Source organism: Rhinolophus sinicus, chromosome 16 (genome assembly GCF_057876585.1).
Source record: "Rhinolophus sinicus isolate RSI-liver-muscle chromosome 16, RSI-T2T, whole genome shotgun sequence".
Classification (NCBI taxonomy): Eukaryota; Metazoa; Chordata; class Mammalia; order Chiroptera; family Rhinolophidae; genus Rhinolophus; species Rhinolophus sinicus.
Genome location: NC_142516.1, coordinates 79,624,483 through 79,645,327, shown reverse-complemented (window position 1 = coordinate 79,645,327; position 20,845 = coordinate 79,624,483). Strand labels below are relative to the sequence as shown.

At 40.3% G+C, this 20,845-nt stretch overlaps 1 protein-coding gene and 1 pseudogene across 2 annotated transcripts in view; one reads left to right on the top strand and one right to left on the bottom strand.

The window, feature by feature from the left end:
- SHC3 (SHC adaptor protein 3) overlaps window positions 1–20,845 on the top strand; it is a 247,362-nt gene that overhangs the window by 89,102 nt on the left and 137,415 nt on the right. The window lies entirely within an intron of this gene.
- On the bottom strand, window positions 7,303–8,040 carry LOC109435717 (putative ribosome biogenesis protein RLP24 pseudogene; annotated as a pseudogene).

Here is a 20,845-nt window from a genome sequence, read left to right as displayed (position 1 = left end):
ATTGGAATATCTGAAACCTTCAAAGCCAAGGCTTTCTGAGAAAACTGTTCAGAGCTCTTTATTATAACACTGCCCACTTTAGACTTGAAGCCATCCTGGTGTGCCATCTGAATGTGCTGTTTCCCGAAAGTGAAAGCCCCTCAAATGAGACTTTTCTCACTTTCGTCTATTGAATAGGCAGAAAAAGAAGCAAAGATTTCATTCAAACTTTATTTTATCAAATTCCTATTCAGTCTAATTGTTTGGCAGTCTAGACTACAAACGATGTGTTTAATACTATTGCTTTTTGCTTTGCAAATATTAAACATTGCTAATGCCATTTGCCCAAATAGAAACCTTCTGTTTAAAAAAATGTAAAAATTATAACATGGTTCTCACTTTGTTGAGAAGAACTGGCCGTTGAATTGGTGTTCAGCAGAAATACCACATAACTGGGCCCCCTGATGTGTTCCCCCAAAGCAGGAGTAAGAGAAAGCTTTCACCTCTTGGGCTAAAGCAATGAAAACATGACTGTTTTCAGTGTTTTTGTGTAGAAGAGCCAGCCCCCCTCAATGACTGGTCGCATGTCCTGGGATGGACGCAGTGTATGCACACTTCTGGGCTCGCTGGCCATGTCACGTTGGGCCCCGACGAGCCTTTACCTCTTAGGATTTGGCACATCCCCTCTCACTTCCTTTCCCTCTGGCCTCCATGTGGATGCTCTGAGCTGCCCCAGCAGAGCTGCTGCTGAATCTATGTCCTCGCAGCCCATTCAGCAGGAGGAGAGCTTGCCCCCAGGTGTCCTGGGAGGAGGGTGTGTGGGTGAACAGGTATTTGTCCCCAGCACTGAATTATTTCTGTAAAGCAGGAATGAGGAGAGGAGCAGCCTTGGGAGGCTGAGGCCCACGTCAGATGGGCCCTGAGACCCCCAGAAAAACATCCCTTGACTCTAATTCTGGAAACTGACTGTCCACCTTCTCTTGCTTGCAGCCCTGCATGCTTGCGATGTCACTCACCTGGTTCTTTTGTAAACCTTTCTATATAAAATTTAAACATTGTTATGGAGATTTTTCAGACATCCATACAACATACAAAACATATCAACATAAAAATTGTGAGAATGGTCTAATGAGCCCACAGGCATCAAGCACCCAGCTTCAACAGGTGTCAGCTCATGGCCATTAGTACCCCCTCCCCCACATCTACCTCCTCAAATCGTGCAAGGCTGGCTGGGGCCTTCCACCTCAGTGCTTGGACAGAACTCAAGTTTTTGAGGAATAGGGTGCAGATTGGGCCTAATAGCGGTTCCAAATGTGGCAGAGCACGTTCAGTGTCATGTGCACTCGAATGTCCCTGCATTGGACTCGGCGATCCCCAGCAGTGCTATGAGGAGGCCGGTAACCTCTATGATTTCTCCTTCGGAGATGATGACACCGGACGATAGGAGCCCAGGTGATGAGTGTGGGAGCCTCCCCTGCTCCAGTGCCACGGGACCACCCGACCTCATGGCCCAGGTGTGGCCTCCTGTGGCAACGAGACAAACCTTTTAGAAGTGGGGGTTCCCCCAAATTGTTTTTAACATTAGTGTATTAGTCCAGGTCCTCTAGAGAAACAGAACCAATCGGATGTACATCTATATAGAAATAAATTTGTTATAAGGGATTGGCTCACACAATTGTGGAGGCTGGCAAGTCTCAGGGTCTGCAGCGTGAGTCTGCAGGCTCAAGACCCAGCAACAGCCAATGTTTCAGTTTGAATCTGAAGGCAGGGAAAAGCATTATCCCAGTTGGAAGGTCCTCAGGCAGGAGGAATTCTCTTACTGGGGGAGGAGCAGCGTTTTCTGTTCTATTCAGACCCTCGACTGATTAGATGAGGCCCACCCACGTTAGGGAGGGCATGTTTTACTCAGTGTATTGATTTAACTCATCTAAAACATCCGCATAGAAACATGCAGAATCATGTTTGACCACACATCTGGGCACTCTGTGGTCCAGCCAATTTGACACATAAAATGAACCATCACAAATACTTAAAAAGCTTTTGAAGTCTTATCTTGAGTGACCAGTAGTTGACCCCAAACACTTGTGGAGATTCAGAATCCCTGGAAGAATGGAGATGAGGAATAAGAAGTGAAGAAGCAGCCGGCCTGGAAGAGTCTCAGATTTCCTTAACATTTCTGCGGGCACCAGATGGAGACACATTTAAAAATTCCTCAGACATTCCCTTAGGGTTTGTTTTGGGTGGACAATGAATGAGGGTATGAGACAGATGAACTATGACCCCTGCTCACAAGGAGAGCGGTGAAACAGGTCTTGATGAGACAAGTGTTTGTGGCTGCAGTGCGTACTTGCTTGGAGTGGGGGCTCAAATGGCCTCCTGTGTCACACCGAATGTTATCACTGAGGTAGGAGCAAGGTCACTGGTGGGAAATTTAGCCATCTTATGTGTCCATGCTACAGAATCTCAGCCAGGGACAGAGGACCCAGGAGGTGAAACAGATTTTCTAGACCAAGGTGTGTCACCACTAAAATGGAAACGCCATGCATTTTTTTCCCAATGTAAATAATAATAATAATTTGTAGGTGCAATTTTCTCAATTTAAGATTTACTCATGGATTTTTAAAGAAGTTTTTTGATGTGCGCTTCTATTTGTCAGCCTTGACCAAATTAGAGAGCAAAGAGCAAGCAAGTATTACTAGAAAATGCAAGTAGCCAAGTCTGGGCCCTTTTCAGGAAGCTGGGCTTTGAATGGAAGGTCTTTGGCCACGTGCACAAGTGGACCTTGGCGCTGGCCCAGAGGGGCTGCGATGGGGCACCTGAGCCATACTGAGCTCACACTCTGAGAAGTTTCTATCTTTTGTCCACGTCCATGTGACTGCCGGCAGCGGGGCGAGTCCCAGGAATGTCGCTCCTCACACGTCTGACTGTCAGCCTTGGTCGCCCCTGGCTCATTCTGCCAACCTCAGCCCTCAGGCCCCCTCTAGACCCTCCTTCTGACCTCCGGGTTGGAGACATGGCTTTTTAAAGAATAGTTATTTGTGAGGCCGTGGTGGCTGCACTATCTAAAGAACTGAGCTGTGATTTTTCTTATTTCTAATTCTTGTTTCTAATTCTAGAGTGTTTGTGAACAGTCTTACCTCTCCATTCCTCTACTCATTAATTTGTTCCTCCATTTTCTATGCTAATCAGTTATTTCAATGAGTGATTGTTGAGTTTATTGAGTAGGCCTGTGCTAAGAGATGGGGCTATCGAGGTGAATTTAACAAGCACGTTTTCTGCTTGTGTGGTGCCAATGGGGGAGACAGATGAGAGAAAATACTGAAAAACCACATGGTGTGGAGATGCAGAAGTCAAGGATGGTTTCTCTGAGGAAATGATACCAAAATGGAACTCCAAATGATGAGTGGAAATTATCCAGGAAGATGGGTGACTATGTGTGCAAATGTGCTAGTGCATTAGTGTGTTGGGGGCCCATTGTAGGAGGAGGATATAGAAACTGAGAGTACCCAGTGTGGCTGGAGTGCACTGAGTTGGGAGGGTGGTGGGCAGGGGGTCCTATGACAAAGGCCAGCACCAGGCAAATACAGTGGGAAGCCACTGGAGAGTTTCTGAAAAGTAATTCTATCTTCTGTGTAGAAAACAGACTGGAAAAGCAGGAATGGAAGTAGAGACAATTAGGAGAAATTAGGAGGGATGATGCTGGCTTGGACCAGTGTCATGGGCCAAAGGCCAGCGGCTTACATTGAGCCCAGATTTGTATGTCTTACTCTCCATGCAACATGGCCACACACTATTTCATGGGTCACTTAAGTGAAGTGTGTCTCCAAGTGAATTCACGACCTTCCCCACCTGCATTCTGTTCCTTATGCATGGTGTCACTGTTCACCAACTCCCCAAATTCGAGGCTGCAGAGACATCCCTGAGTACCTCCTTTCCCTAACCCCATTACATCTGTTCAGTCACAAAACTCCCATTTTTACTCAACAGGGTTTCAGATCTTTCTTATTTTGTTTTCCTTTTGTCCTAATTCATGCTTACATCATTTCCTGCTGTGATTATTACAAAAAAACTAACTTCAGATGAGTGCTTTGGGAAAGACTCTTTTTAAATTTGATAAAAAGTATGATATAGTTTCACTGAAATGTCTTAAAGTTTCCCCTCAACTCCCCTTCCAATACATCTAATTTCCTTCCTCTCGGAGACAATCACCATCAACTGTTTGCTATTTATATTTACACACACACACACACACACACACACACACACACACACACTATTCTTTTTATTCCTGTCTTTTATCTTTTTTTTTTCTTTCTGTTACACAAAGCAAAACATTCTACATATATTGCTCTTTTCACTTAGAATGGCTTGGAAATCTTTCAACTTAGTACCTATAATTCTGCTCCATTCTTGTTGGTATTTGCTTAATAGTCAAATATAAGGATGTGCTAATAGTTATTTAAACAGTTCCCTGTTGTTAGAGATGTAGATAGTTTCCAGTTTCTCACAGTTAAAAAGTAATGAACATTCTTCTACCTGCACCTTTGCACTTGGGCAAATAGTTTTGCCTGTGCGTACAATAAGTTGTAGCTAATATTAATCCTTTTCTTATTGCTTTGGCAGGACCTAGAGTACAGTGATAATTCTATTGGTGAAGGTCCCTTTCACTCATGGCTGCAGAGTGAGGCCTTCTGTTCTCAACCATGGAGGAGGACCTTTACTGTGATGGACACTTTCACAAGTTAAGGAAAACTTCCCACAACCCTAGTTTTCCAAATTAAAAAAAGAAAAAAAGTCTGGAATGGTTTTTGAAGTTTTTCAAGTTTTTTTCAGCATTGAGTGAGATAAACTTGTATTTTTCATCCTTTTCCTGTTAATGTGGTGAATCATTTCTTTGTAAAATACATGTCTCATCTCCCTAATTCAAAGCTCTCTGTTGCTTGCTTTGCTTGTGGAATTCAATCCAAACTCCTCATTACGTGATGCAGACTTTTATGGTTTGCTCTTCACCACTTGCGCCTCAGCCCCCAATATTCCACTGCAAGAAATAACTTGTTTTTCCCCAAACAAGTTGCCCTTCTGGCCTTAGCTCAAATCTCCCCTTCTGGACCCTTCTCTTCACCTCATCTTCGCCTAGAATAAAGCTTTGTCAGCTCTCAAGACCCAGCAGCTATCCCCTCCTGTCTCTCATGAGGGCAGAGTTAGTGTTCACTCCTCAGGGTCTCCCAGCTCTGTGCATTTGCCTTTCTTTTCATCAGTTCAATCCACACAAAGTGGGAACCTACCGGATGCCTACCACTGGGGCCCCTAAAAACCCGAGATGAATTCAGTTTCCTTGCTTTCAAGTAAATCATTCTGTGGGCTGGGTTACATGTGTGTGATATAGGCCATGAACTATAGGAATGGTGGTCGGCTGTCCTTTCCAAGACTTCCCTGGGCAAAGAGCCTATGACAAACACTTAAGATGTGAAGATGGAGAGATAGAGGAGGCTGTAGGACACTGGTCAGGAGGGTGACCTATAGGCCTATTTATATATTATTGGTGTTTAAGAATTTAACTCCAAAGAGGCACATTTTGAATTCTGTTCTATTTAAAAGCTCCTTGATAATTGTTCTTTCTGTGAACTGGCATGCATGAGACTGCCCACTCAAAGTCTTTACAGGCTATTCCATAGACCAGAAGCATCGCTAGCAGACTCATGAATTCTGTTTTTGTCTGCCCTTTCCCTTTAAACCTAATTACAGGAGGGTTATAGCAAGAGAATCAACTTTAGTGAGAGCCATCAATGATTATTATTAAGTTAAAATATTGTGCAGCCAAATTCCACCAGGATGCTTCCAAACAGAAAGCGAAGCTCCTGGACACATCCCCATGCCCCAGCTTTAATTAAAGCACATGGGACTTACGAAAAAGAACTGGGGGAAATGAATATATCAGCAAGTATTTTTTTGAGGGCTCTATTATGCACCTTGTCCTGTGGAAGGTATTGTAGATTGTGAGAGGTGCAGGGTGATTTTCCAAAAGGAACTTGCAATGCAGTTGAGTGGGAAAAGTTGTTTCATTTTAAAAAGAAAGAAAAACAAGAACATGTTCAACAAGGTGCTAATGACCAGGTGAGAGATCCACAGTGGGCTGGAGTTACCAGGAAAGGCTTCATTGAGGGGTGGCGGTCTTTTGGGGGAGGATCCTGAAAGACTGTCCAGATCTGGGTAGGTGGAGAGAGAATGTTCAAGGCAGGAGAATCAGAGTGAGAATTGCTTTGGAGGTGGGCATGGGCACGGCATTTGCCCAGGGGATGGCAAAGACATCCCATCACAGACCAGCCGCAGTTAGAGGGCAGCACAATCAGCTGCCGTGGATCAGTAACACAGGTTGAAGGCTCTTAGTGTAAGAACGCTCCCTGTTTAGTAGAGGGAGCAGTCCAGTGCTGGCTCTTCTTATATTGTACATGATGACCTCGCTCCGTCTGGCTGTCTTTTGCAAGACTGATGTCCTGTCTTACCAGGTGACAGTCCTTGAAGGAGCTATGTTTTCCTTAGGCTTCTCCATTCCTAGCTAAACCCTTACCACTCTGTCAACAGTCTTGATCTTGTTATTTTCTGGATTCTCTTATCTGTTGCATCTGAGTTTGTAAATTACATGTAAGAGACTGCTCATGTAAAGAATTTGGTGGAATTGCAGTTCTGGCTTCAGTTGGTGTATGTTCTATTTTTAGAGCTTTGTCCTGTCCTAAGAATAATATGGGTCTTAGTTCATGGGCTTACACTACTGTGGCATAAATTCATGTTTGTCTAAGATACAGCTGCTCTTTTTGCCAAGAAAGGATGATGGGGCTTTCTTCATGGCTTGTTCATTATGATCTACATGCAGTGTTACTGATGATTTTTAGAATCACACCTCTTTTTATCAAAACGCTCGGTATAGACTTGCCTCTACCGCCCACAGCCTAATGTGTAATGGCCTACTGTAGGCCTCTCAGCTACTGGGAGTTTCCAACCATCAGCCACTGTCATCAAAACTCAGAATTGAAATTGAGAAGGCCAGTGGAATTGTCCCTGGGAATAATGCTACCCATCAAATGAAGTGACTGTCCCACAGTAGAATTGTGGAATGTGTTCTGGTGCAGTCACACCATGCAGTAATATTGAAGCCATTTAAAGCAGTGAATTAGAGTCTTTTTACTATGACTAGAAAAGATTGTCTTTTTTTTTTTTACTACAAAGAAAATTTTAGTTTATATATCACTAGCCATGAATTTTTATCATTAGTTATTACATAAATTCTGCCTAGTGCCATTACCAGTGGCATGACAAGTCTATGTCCACAAGTCACTTCTATATTTACAGAATTTTTATGATTTACATAAGTACATCTATCCATGAAGTTTAGCATTGAACTGATGTTTTGCAGATAGCAATGGAGGAGAGATATATTTTAAATCACCTTTTCATTTGAGTCACTTTATGTAAAAAAAGAACCACAAAGCAATAATTTAGACATTCTGAGTCTCTAAAGTAGATTAGCCAGTGCACCATAGAAATGGTTACAGACAGTAAGATTTGCAGAAACAACTTCCATGTCCACATCCTGTTGTAATTTCTGTACCACTTTCTTTTCCATTGCTTTCCTTTGTCTGCAAAAGGGGTCTGGGTGAGATAAATGTTTCACTTAACTTCTTTGATGTCCTGAACTTTCTGTAGTTCTTTATTTTTCCTTAACGTGTTTATTATAAATTTAGCTCGGCATTTCCATTTGATCTCTTTGATTGTCTTCATTGCATCAATAGTTTTATTCCATAGCTCTCGCTGGTATTTGACAGGTTCATTTTTACTGTTTTCAAATTCAAATAAATCATCCACTGTAGGCTCTTTACCAGCTGCTTTACAGCTGTCAGGTAGAGCTTTAGCCTACCTGACTTTGTGAGGATTACGTTTCTTTTTAAAGTTTTTATGATACTGGGATTTACAGAATCTGAACATCTTACAATTGTTGCAGACAAACATCATGCTGTGGTTGGGGTAGATGGGCCTCAAACAGAAATGACACTTTTCCATACACATGTTGAACCTGCGTGGGGACCCACCACTCAAACACTGAGCTTGAACAGAAATGACATAGCCCTGGAAAAGATTTTCACACGGTGAGAAGAGCGTGATGCAACATGTGTGTAGTATGAGCCCATCCTTGTAACAGAAACAAGTACAGAAATGCTAGTCTATATCCACAATTAGAGCTGGAGACATCAACAGCCCACTCTGGGCAATTGATAAGCTGTCATGCAGAAAATCAGCAAGGATATATAAAACTAAGAACATAATCAACCAATAGAATCTAGTAGAAATACAGAGTGCTCCATGAAACCACAACAGAATAAACATTCTTATCAAGTGCCCATGGAATATCCTTTATGATAGACCATATCTTGAGCCACAAAACAAATCTAAACAAAATAATTGACCCTTGAACAACACAAGTTTGAACTGCATGGGTCAATAAATACTATAAATGTATTTCTTCTTCCTTATGATTTTCTTAATAACATTTTCTTTTCTCTAGCTTACTTGATTGTAGGAATACAGTATATAACACATAGAACATGCAAAATATGTATAATTGAGTGTTTATGTTATCCATAAATCTTCTGGTCAACAGTAGGGTATTAGTTAAATTTTTGGGGAGTCAAAAGGTGTACGTGGATTTTTGAATGTTTGGGTGGTCGACACCCTAACCCATGTTGTTATTCAAGGGTCAACTGTAATTGAAATCATACAGTGTATTCTCTGACTACAATGGATTCAAATTAGAAATCAATAAGGAAAGACAACAGAAAAATCTCCAAACACTTGGAAATTAAACAACATGCCTATAAATATTCCATGGGATGAAAGAGACATTTCAAAGGAATATAATTGAGTGCAAATGAAGCTACAACATACCAAGTATGTGGGACGCAGCTAGAACCGTGCTGAGAGGGACATTTATAGCCCCAAATGCTTATACTGGAAGAGACAAAAGTTCTCTGACCAGTAATCTAAGTGTTTATCTCAAGGCACTAAAAAAACAAAACAAAAACAAACAACAACAACAACAACAACAACAAAACCCCAAAATAAACCCAAAGCAAGCAGCAGGAAGGAAATAACAAATATAAAAGCAAACTCAATGACATGAAAAAGAAAAATTAAATAGAAAAAAAATCAATAAGATGGAGAAACCCAGCAAGAGTGACAAATATAAAAAGAGAGAAGATACAAATCGCCAATAGCTAGAATGGAACAGGGGTGATCTTAATAGATCCTGTGGTCATGACAAGGCTCCTGAGAGAGCCTGGCCCTGTTTTCAGTTGTTTTAGTCCAGACCACAGCTGACAGCTGCGTCCTAAGTGTAAGGAGAGTGAGGCAAAGGTCTGGGCAAAGGTGCTGCGGCACTGAATAGAATGCAAAACTAGATATCCAGATAGCATCTGGTCCAATTGATGGAATCCCAGCATTGAGACTGGGGCCTAAAACCCAGTGGGTCTGCAGCAAAGAAGGCAGCTGGACTTGGCTGTTGGCAGTAAGGCTGGGGTTCAGCTGCAGAAAGGAGCTAAGCCGACCATCAAGGTCCATCTTGTCCAATAATTTATTTATTTATTTTTTTTTGAAAGTGAAGAAAAACCAATGCCCAAGGGGAGAGAATGCATTTCCTAAGACCAAACAGCTAGCCTAGTGTCAGAGTGGGGACAAGAGTGTAAATGGTGACACATTAGAATAGAAAGGGCGGGTCAGCTTGGCCTTCTTCTCACATTAGCTACAACATGGCTTCAGCTGTAATACTAATATGTATCTTTGGAATATTTCTTCCCTCTTTTCCTTTGACTTTGAGTAGTGGTGTGGCCTATTGCATTACTGTGACTTTCAGATTAAACGAAATATAGTAGTTTACTTTTAACCAAACCCTAATCATACTTCCTCTCTCATGACTCAGCTTCCTCATTGTCATAAATGAAGCAGATGACACATGCCACTGGCTAACACTTACAAAGGCATCTTAGCTCTTTTGATGAAAGCCTATATGGTATTTCTATTAATACAAATTTCTCTGTGGCATGAAAGATTAAGAGAGAATTGTTGCACTCGCTGAGGAAACTTAGACATTGGGTTTGAATATAATCAAATGGCTAACTTCTTCCCTGCAGGGGAGTTGAAAAAAATCTGACAAAGGAAGTAGGAAACTGAAGTGAGTAGTCATCTCTTTCAATACCCACCCCATTTATTTCCCACAAGACCATCTTGCAGCATCCTCTCCTCACATCCCTGTGTGCCCACCGCACTGAAAACACATGTCTGGCTTCACTCTTTACAATAGGTACCCTGGGTTTTCTGGACACGGGGACAAATTGATTTAACTCTTAATCTTCCACTTCCCAGGGGTGATGCCTGCTGTGTGGAGGTGCACCTGAGCCTCAAGCCCCCTGTCTAAAGTGGGGGTGACTACAACCGGAAGTGAAGTGAATGAACGTTTGTAGGGAAATTGACATAGCGTCTGGCAGGCCGCAGACACTTACTGACGTGTCGCACTTTGCTTCATCCATGGCCCTATTGTTGAATCTAGAGCTCACCTCTCCAAAGTCCCATGAGTCAGGGCCGACCTCCACCTTCCAAGTGGTTGATTAGTCATTTTCTTTATTGGGGAGAAAGTACATATCACAAGATTGTGACTCCGACTCTGTGTCATAACTCGTGTGAGTCCATTCCAGGAGACAGGAGAGTGCAGTGCCATTCTTGGTGCCACTGAGGTGGACATGAGTTTGAGACTCGATGGGATGAGTGTCGGAAGTGACTGAGTGCTCTTTTTGTCCCTATTTTTGGTTCTTAGCTTCACAGGTTCTGCAAATTATCTTTGGTGCTGCAGCAGAAACATCACGGGCGTGTTATGGAGGGTGAGTGACACAGTAAATACCAGCAACTGGATTTGAAGCTTTTTGGGACGGAGAAACATAGATGTTGCTAATAGACCTTGTTGGGGGTGTATGGTGTCTGTGTGGCGGCAGCTTCCAGTGTTGGTGTCAAAGTTGACAGGTATTGATAAAGAGTTTGCCAGAGATGCCCCACAGGCCAGTGAAGGGAAGCTGAGATGTTATAGGGCTTCAAACAACGTTTATCATAAGGCCAATTTCTTCCCTGTATGGAAGTTGAAAAAAATCTGACAAAGGAAGTAGGTGGGTTGATTATAAATGATTTTAATTTTTTGATGTTTGTATTTTTCAAAGTATACATTATTTACCAGAAAAAGATGAACATTAAAAATGAAATCATTTCAAGGGCTCTCTTAGAAGCAATGATCTTTTATTCTTTTTGTTGAGTATATAGTAGACCATGCAACCATAAGTGTTCAACTCAGTGAGCACATACACACATATCACGCCCACAAAAACACCTGACCAAGATCTAAAGCATATTCCCAGGCACTGCTAAGCTTCCTGTGCCCCCACCAGTCAGCACCCTCCCAAGGGTATACACTATTCTGACCTCAGCAACCATTCATTGATTAGTTTATATCCATGAACTTTAAATGAAAAAGTACTAACAATATTGGCCAAATTAGTGCCATTAAGTATGGCTCCTTCCTCTAGTGTGGATAGTAACTTTTCAATAAATTTAAGCCCATTTTTAGAGGAAATTTTATAAATCTATGACTTCAATGACAACATCCTATATAAAGTAAAGTAAGCTAATTAATTGATGAAATCTAGAGTTTTTCCCCCCTCAAGTATATAGAAACACTCATGGCAAACAATGTTAACTTTAGCATCACTAAATCAAGTCCTTTTGAATCTTCAAGTTATTTACTGGCAATACCAGACAGAATTACATATACCACGTTACATATACTGAAGAAAGGGTGTGGCCAACTTGAAAATTTTGTGAGAAGGTGCCCTTGAACATAAGCATTTGTGGCGGACTTGCTAAGATGGTTGGGTCACAGCTAACTTTACCAATGCTAAAGGATTGTTCAAACCTAAAAATTCTAGGGCAGAATTTTGCTTGAATTTGAAGTTGCCACAAATTTCCTAAGTTAATGACATTCGAACTCTGTTTGATAGCATGGCTAGTAGCCTTACATGTGCTCAGGTGCACTGGTCACCACTGGGGATTTGGGAGAAAGAGGTGGAGTTCACAGCTCACCCTGAGCCTTGGGTTGTCACATGTGGCTGAGTGATGATTCACCAAGTCAGAGATGAGAATGAGGCAGGAGCTTGTTTATAGTGTACTTTCAACCCTACATCTTTAACCCTGATTTCCTCAAAAACCATTCATCACATGTGGCCACCTCCCGTGGTAGAATCTGAAGCCATTCAAGTCACTAAGGATTGGCTCCACTAACAAAATCATAGAAAGGGAATCATCAACTATTATTGCATATCCAGAGTCTGTGCACAACTTAATGAATATGGATACTTTCAGTTCATAATGTTTAGTGTTCTTTTATGAAAGCAAAACATGCAATTGTAGAAAATGTAGAAAATAGAGAAAAGCATAAAGAAGATAATTAAAATCACTTGTAATCACGAACTTCCATGATAACTTCTATTAAAATTTCCATGACTTTTTTCATCTCTTATTTTCATATATGCAAAATTGAGATCAGGCTCAGTGATTCTCCAAATCATTAAATATTTTTGGAAGACATGGTTTTTTAATGATTACATAATATTCTGTCCCATTAGTGTGTTATAATTTACTTAAACATTTTCCTATTTTGAATATTTATTCTGTTTCCAATACTTATCATTATAAAAAGTTGAGAATTCATCCATTCATTCATTTATTTATTCAACACATTGCACTGAGTTTATGTGATGTGTCAGGTCCTGTACAATTATGGATACAATTGGGGATAAAAAAGATACAATTGAGGATTAAAAAACAGATATGGTCTCTGCCTTCCTGGAGTTTGCATTCTGGTGAGGAAGTCAGAAACTAACTGAATAATTAAACAAACTGATTAAATAATTAAAAAATACAACCGTGCCCAGAATAGCCAAAACAATCTTGATAAAGAAGAATAAAGTTAGAGGACTCACATTTTCCAATTTCAAGACAATATGATACCAGCCTAAGTATAGACACACTGTGAATGAAAACGGGCTACTTGGCAGGATTGACTAACTCAGTAACTGAAAGCAACCACACCGGGTGTTCTGATCATAAAAATTCCTATCTGAGCAGGTTACAATGGGAAATCATGTCCTAGGTCTATATCACAGATTAATCTTTACCTTGAGCAAGCCCTGTCCACTGTTTTTGTGCATCCAAGATAAAATGTCAGAATGATCTCTTCTCCAGACCTCCAGAGATAAGCACCCCAGTATTGGGACGAAATGACCCAAACACTCCTCATTGTTATCGTTTATCCACATACCTCTATAACCTATGTATGTTAAATATTAACTGTCCTGCACCCGCCAATGTAAAAGAAATATGTGTCTCTCCATTTTGCTTTTTACCCAATCCCAGAGATTTCCCTGCTTTGCTTTCTCCCACCCCCTTAATCTATCACCAATGGAGTTCATGCAACCTTCTTTACGTCTTCTCCTTTGATTCTAATGTATAAAATGAGCTGCAAAACTGCCATTCTCTGGAGCACTTTCTCAGTCTTTTGAGATTTTGCTTTGGGTCTGACACTCAACTCTTGGCTCAGATAAACTCTTTAAACCTTTCTGTAGGTTTGGAATTTCTTTCTTTGACAATATAGATGGAATAGAACTGAGATACCAGAAAGAAACCCATGCATTTATGTTCAATTGATTTTTGACAAGAGTGCCAAGACATTCGATGGAGAATTATCTTTCCAACAGATAGTGCTGGGACAACTGAATATCCACATAGAAAAGAATGAAGTTGGACTCCACATTATATATAAAAATTAAGTCAAAATGGATCAAAGACCTAAATGTAAGAGCTAAAACCATAAAACTCATAGAAATCACGTAAGGATAAGTCTTCACGAACTTAGATTAGACAATGGTTTCTTAGATATGCTATCAGAAGAACACACAACCAAAGAAAAATAGATAAATTGAACTTCACCAAAATTAAAAACTTTGTGTTTCAAAAGACAATCAAGAAAGTGAGACAACTGCACAATGGGATAAAATATTTGCAAATCATGTGTCTGATAAAAGACTGGCATTCAGAATATAAAGAACTATTACAACTCAACAATAACAAGAAAAATCACTTAATTAAAAAATGAGCAAAGGATTTATTTGAATAGACATTTCTTCAAAAAAAGACATAGAGTTGGCGTAAAAACATGAAAAGATGCTCACATTTTTAGTCAATAGGGTAATGCAAATCAAAACCACGATGAAATATCACATCACACCCACCAGCATAACTACAATAAAAAGACAGATAATAACAAGTGTTGTTGGTGAGGATGTAACAGAATTGGGTCTCATAGGTTGCTGGTAGGGATATAAAATGCTGCATCTGCTTTGGAAAACTGGTGGTTCCTCAAAATGTTAAACATGGGGTTACCACAAGACCCAGCAATTCCACTCCTATGTGTACACTCAAGAGAACTGGAAATGTATGTTCACACAAAAACTTGTACATGAACATGCACAGTAGCATTCTTCATAATAGCCCCCAAATGGAAACAACTCAACTATCCAACAACTGCTGGATGGGTAGACAGATGTGGTCTATCCACACAATGGAACAATATTCAGCTATAAAAAGGAGTGAAATATTGACACATGCTCCAACATGGACAAACCTGGGAAAACATTGTGCTGAATGAAAGAAGCCAGACACAAAAGGGCCCATACGATTCCATTTATATAGAATGTCCGGAATTGGCAAGTATGTTGACACAGAAATCAGATTAGTGATTGCCAGGAGCTATCTAGATTTATTTTTCGGAGTGATGAAAATGCTCTGGAATTAAATAGTGGTGATGGTTGCCCAGTATTGTGAATGTACCAAAAAAATCTGACTTGTACACTTCGAAAGGATGCATTTTTATGGCATGTGAATTATGTCTCAATAAAAAAAAATAATTACAAAAAAGGCAGCCATGTTAACATGAACTAGAGGTAAGTGGGGATTTGACTTCTTCAAGGCTGAATGTAAGCAGCACTTGTGCACATGAACAGGGAGGAAGAATTTCTAGGTGTCAGGAGCACAGAGTGAAAGGTCTGAGGGAGGGGTGCGTGGAGCGAGCATGCATATTCTTGTAACAAAGTAAAAGTAAATCGTATCCTGCAGAGTTGGCAAAGAGGGAGAGGAAAGGCGCTCTCACACGTGGTGAATGGGTGTGTAACTTGATACAAGTTTTATGAACAGCCAATTGGAAATAACGGTGCTTATTACAGGACGGTGCTGTGGATGAATAGTGCATGTCCAGAATACAGTATGTGTATTTGCATTAATTATGCACCACGTGATACTGCTTGTTTGAAATCCATGCCGTTTCCTATATTCCTCACAGTAATCCCGTTCTACAGACGGGCAAACAAAGACTCAAAAGGTTCAGTGATTGGCTGACGTTCACACAGGTGGTCAACAATGACGTGGGTCTGTAACCGAGGGCTGTGTGAAGTGCAAAGCCTGCTCTTGTCTGATTATCAAGCAGGATGCAGAAACATATGCAAGTTTTACAGGGCTTTACCATTTGCCAGCCAGGGAAAGGGACATGTGTCTTTCATGCTTTGAAAAGAACAGAAGACAAAAAAGCGAAATTTGAAGTCAGTGGTTTTTCTCATTCACTTTTTTATCTGAGTGCTTGGCTCATAGAAGCACTAAATAGATGTTGGAATGTGTAATTATGGTCTATTCGGCTTAACAGTGCACATGCCAGTTAACATTTAGCTTTGGAAATTAGGTAGTTCACTCATAGAATATACATTCATCTTAAAATTATAATTAATCATCGGGAAACTCTAAGCATGTGATTCACTTTGGAGAATGTCAACTTACTGCTCATTTAGGAAATGTACCTGTAGCCCCAACTGTAAGTTCCTGTATCCATTCCTGGGTTACTATTCTAGATGGGGGAAAAATTGGCACCTAGGTAAACTGAGAGAAAATGCCGAAATTTGTAGTCTATTTTTTCTTTCTTAAATTTTTAAAACTTTTTATTTTGAAATAATTGCAGACATATTTGCTGTACATATAATGCTCTCTCTCTCTCTCTCTCTCTCTCTCTCTCTCTCTCTCTCTCTCTCAGCTTCTCTTCTTTTGCTGGAATCAGCCTTTTATTTTTCTCACTGCCCTTTAACTGCAAATACATGTTCTTAGATACTCACTTAGATTAATATAACTAAGGGGAAAGGCCTATTTAACAGCGAAATATCTAATTTACAGAATAATTTCAAGAAAACAGTCAGAGAATGTTCAAGCGCACCACATATCACAAACCAGTACAGATTGGTGCTAATAAGTAAAATAAAATGTTAATGAAAAAATTGTGATTCATGAGATTCCTGCATTATCAGGTGAAATGTTGTAAGCTTTCTAGTTCTGATGACTGGAGGCATACGAAGCATCTTAGCGTTTCTAGCCCTTGGTAAATGCATTCTACAAACATTTCTTTTGTACCCATTACGCATGAGGCTTTCGGAATGTGAGGAAGAATAAAGACACAGCTCTGCAGAGTCCTCTGCGTGACAAAATGTGTGAACGGGTGCTGGAGGTTGTGCTGGGATTGAGGATGATGGCACAGGGCACTGACTCAACATTTTGGAGACGAGCTGTAGGGTGCTAGGGAGTTGACAGGGAGAGAGAGGATGACAATGACAGAGAGCCTTAAAGGCTGACATTTTCTCTATTTTGGCAACATGGGTTTCTTACATTCTCTGTGTCAAGCATTGTGACATGATAAATTGGTGAAAAAGGCATCATGCAAACAGGCTAAGAGGGGACAGAACACCGAAAGTGCTCTCACAAGACAAGGAGTATTATTACTGGGGCTAAAGGGGCACTTTCTTGCACAGATTTCCTCCTATCTGAAAGTAGTTTTCCTGTACAACCTTTCCTAAGTAGTATGTATGTATGTATGTATTTTAAATTGTGGTAAAATGGGCATAACTTAAAATTTACCATTTTCAAACATTTAAGCGTACAGTTCAGTGGCATTAAGGACATTCACACTGTTGTGTCTAATTTTTTCTTAAGTAATCAAATACTCCTTTCCTACCTCCAGAACTTCTAGAATTTTCTCTTTTGTTTTTCTGACATTACACCAAGACGTGGGAGATTTTTTTGTTCATTCGTTCTTTTGATCTCGTTTAGCATTTGGTGGAATATCTCAAAGGAGAACTTGGGTCTTCAGTTCTAGGAAAGTTTTCTCTATTACCTTTTCTTTGTATTCTTACATCTGTGTCTTATATCTGATGGGTGTTGACATGTCTGGATCCATCTTCCAGTCTCTTATGTTTTCTTTTACTCATCCCACCTGTTTGTACTTTTCGCTGTTACTGTTTAGTGTGGTCAGTTTACCAGTGTCCAGGGATCCGTAATGTGGCTGATGTACCAATATGACCCTTCTTCTGTTTTCCACGGTAATTAGGGATTCACTCTTCTGCCACTACTAGGGATCTGAGTGGAAGGGGGCGGCTACTGGGGCCGTGGAGACAGCTGACATCACCCAGTGCTGTTCACAGCTCAGCTCAGGTTCACGCCGGGAAGTCCCAATCTCAGGCAGACACTTCATTGAGACAAAGGGAGCTTGTTATGTAATTTTAAAAACAATTATCAAAGCAAGGAATGTTTACGAACTTTGGAAAATATACAAAGTACAGTTTTAGGCTTTTCAGTATAAGTTGATATTATGTTTAAAAATTATGTGTGTGTGTGTGTGTGTGTGTGTGTGTGTGTGTGAAAAAACAAATCCCCCTTAATTTCACTACACAAAGATAGCCCTGGGCAGCAGTTGATCAAGGTCAATGGGTCTGATGTGAAGTGGTCTGTGTTCAAATAATCCTGGCTCCTCCCGTGACACTGTAAGCTTGCATTCCACCTCTCTAAGGCACTGACTCCCCAGGTGTGGCCTCTAACCAGACATCAGCAACAGGCCCCACCCAGACCTACTAAGTCAGAAACTCTGGGGCAGAGGTGGGGGGAAGATATGGGATTGTGGGGCATTGAGTGTTGGGGGGCAGCGTTCTGGGTTTAACAAGCTCTCCAGGTGCTTCTTGTTTGAGAACCATCACTCTAAGCAGGGTTTGTTTTATTTGCCCTTTAGCTATGCAATTATTTGTAATTGCATAAATAATACTGGGATACATTCCTATTGTAAAAAAATAACGTCATTAGACGTATATAGAGTGAAAAAGCAAAAGTCCCCCTTCACCACCATCTGGTATCAGATTCCTTCCCAGTGGTCAGTGCAGTTACCGGTTTGGTACCTGTTTTTAACAAACCCCCTTCCCCCCCTTTTTTTTCTGTGCATATACCTGCATATACTCAGATATCTGTGCCACTAAAAAATATGTAGTTTTGTGGGTTTTCTTTCTTTTTTTTTTTTTGCTTTTAACATAAATGGTATCATAGTATGCATATTTTCTTGACATTTTATTACTATTAATTATTATTACTACTAGTACTATTATTATTGCCTTGGATAATTAAACTTTTCCTGTTTAATTATTGCTTGGATCAACCACAATTTATTTAACTTCTTTTTAATACAAACAACCACAGTGAAAATCTTTGCACACATCATTTTGTAAAATGTGTGAGACTCTCCCTCAAATAATCTCTCACAAGAGAAGTTTTTGAGTCAGAAGAGAATAGTGTACATCTAAATTTTGAGCCATTTTCTGAAATGATTGTATTACCTATGGTTCCATCAACAGTAAATAAGAAAGTATTGTTTCATCTTATTTTCACTAAAACTGATGTCATTAAATTTTTCAATTTTTGCCAATTTTCAATTTCTTACTGTGGTTTTAATTGTATAGTGTTGAGTACTAATGAAGGGTAGCACATGTTCACATGTATGGTGGCCACTGGATATCTTCTGGAAAGTCACTCATACTCTGCCTCCATCTCCATGCTGTAGAACGGAGTCAGTCGTAGTGCCTATTATGTGGGGCTAGTGCAAGGACGCCCACTCCCACCCAAGTGGTCAGCACGGTGCCTGGCACATAGCAAATGCTGAACAAATGTTTGCTCTTACGATGAACATTTTCATATAATTCCTTCCATTTTCTATAAGTAGCTTTTGAAATATTTGGTTATAACATAAATTATGTGCGTGTGTGTGTATAATATATATAATGTTATGTATATAAAAATACATATGTGATATATATACACTGGGGGTGCCAAACAAATGTATACAAGTGGACACTTTGGTCAACGTTGCTCAAGCAGTAGTTCGCCGTAATCAGAAGTGTCTGGACGCTGATGGGAACCACTTTGAGCACCTCTTGTAATTGCAGAAATCAAACGTGATTTGTATTCATCTTTATTATCGGTATATATTGAGTGTTACAATTTTAATAGATTTTTCCTCTCTTCATATATATATACATTTTTTTGACTCCCTCTGTATATACATTTTTTTCCTCATTGATAATATTACATCCTGTTCCCCAATAATTACATTTTATTCATAAATATATAATGGTGACTTGGTCCGTTCAGTGGCTTGATCACATGGATCATACTGAATCACCCGAGGGGTAGTTAGTGTGTTTCTTTGTTGTTATAAATACTGTGCTTCCCGAAGATAAGGCCTAGCCAGCTTATTTTACTATAATATAAGACCCGGTCTTATATTAATTTTTGCTCCAAAAGACGCATTAGAGCTGATTGTCTGGCTAGGTCTTATATTTGGGGAAACACGGTAAAAGTTGACTGAGCATTTTTATTCATGACGCTTTTTTAGGAGTGTGGATAATCAGGATCCATGCCTGTGTTGTAATTTCAGAAGTGAAGTTTCTGGAGCAAAAGAACTGTATTGGACCTCTTTGCATGTTAGCTAAGTTATTTTCTGTGTAGTTATATACATTTTAAAATGACATTTTTATTATAAGAGTAATGTACTTGCTCTTATTGCACTTATTACACAAAAAAGAATTTCAACACTCCTGAAAAGTGTGAAATAAAAGTACAAGGCCACTCTCTCCCTCAGGATATTCCCTGTGGCACCCCAGGTGGGTATCTTGTTCCATTCTTTATAGAATCACACACACACAAGTGTGAATGTGTATTTGATTCAGCAGAGAAAACATGAGGACAAAGAGGAATTTGTCCAAATTATTATTATTTTAAATGAAAGGTCATATTGTCCTGCCTTTTTTAAAGCATTCGTACACATATTGTATTATAATTTACCCTACTATTTCTCAGGTTCATGGGATTTCAAGCTATACCCTGTCATTCTTTAAATAAGACCTTTTATGATGGATCCTCATTGTGAAAACTTAGATCTGGCCATGATCCTGAAGAACAAATGCTATCCCCTCAATGCCCCCAAAGCCCCAGGAAGGGGGAGGCACCCCTAGACTGTCAGGACTTTGTCAATGGCCTGAGGGCACAGGGGTACTTCTCTCTCCCTGAGAGTAAGGAATGTATTTGGGTATTGTTTTTCATTTCACAAAGCACACTGACACAGTAAGTTACCCAGCAAATGTTCTGCCCTCGGTCTGGAAGGTCCCCAGCAGCCAGCAAGAGTGGGTTCATTTTGAGGCCTGTAGGTCAGTTCAGGTTTTGGTGAGTGCTCAAGCCTCCTCTAGCCTCCTGGCTGCCCCACATGTAAACCTCAACACTGGACAATTTCCTGTTGTTCTTGGACCAGGGCCCCTCTGTCCCTAATTTCCTGGATGCCATGGTGACCTTCTGCAGTTCTGGCTCCAACAGTGTGTCC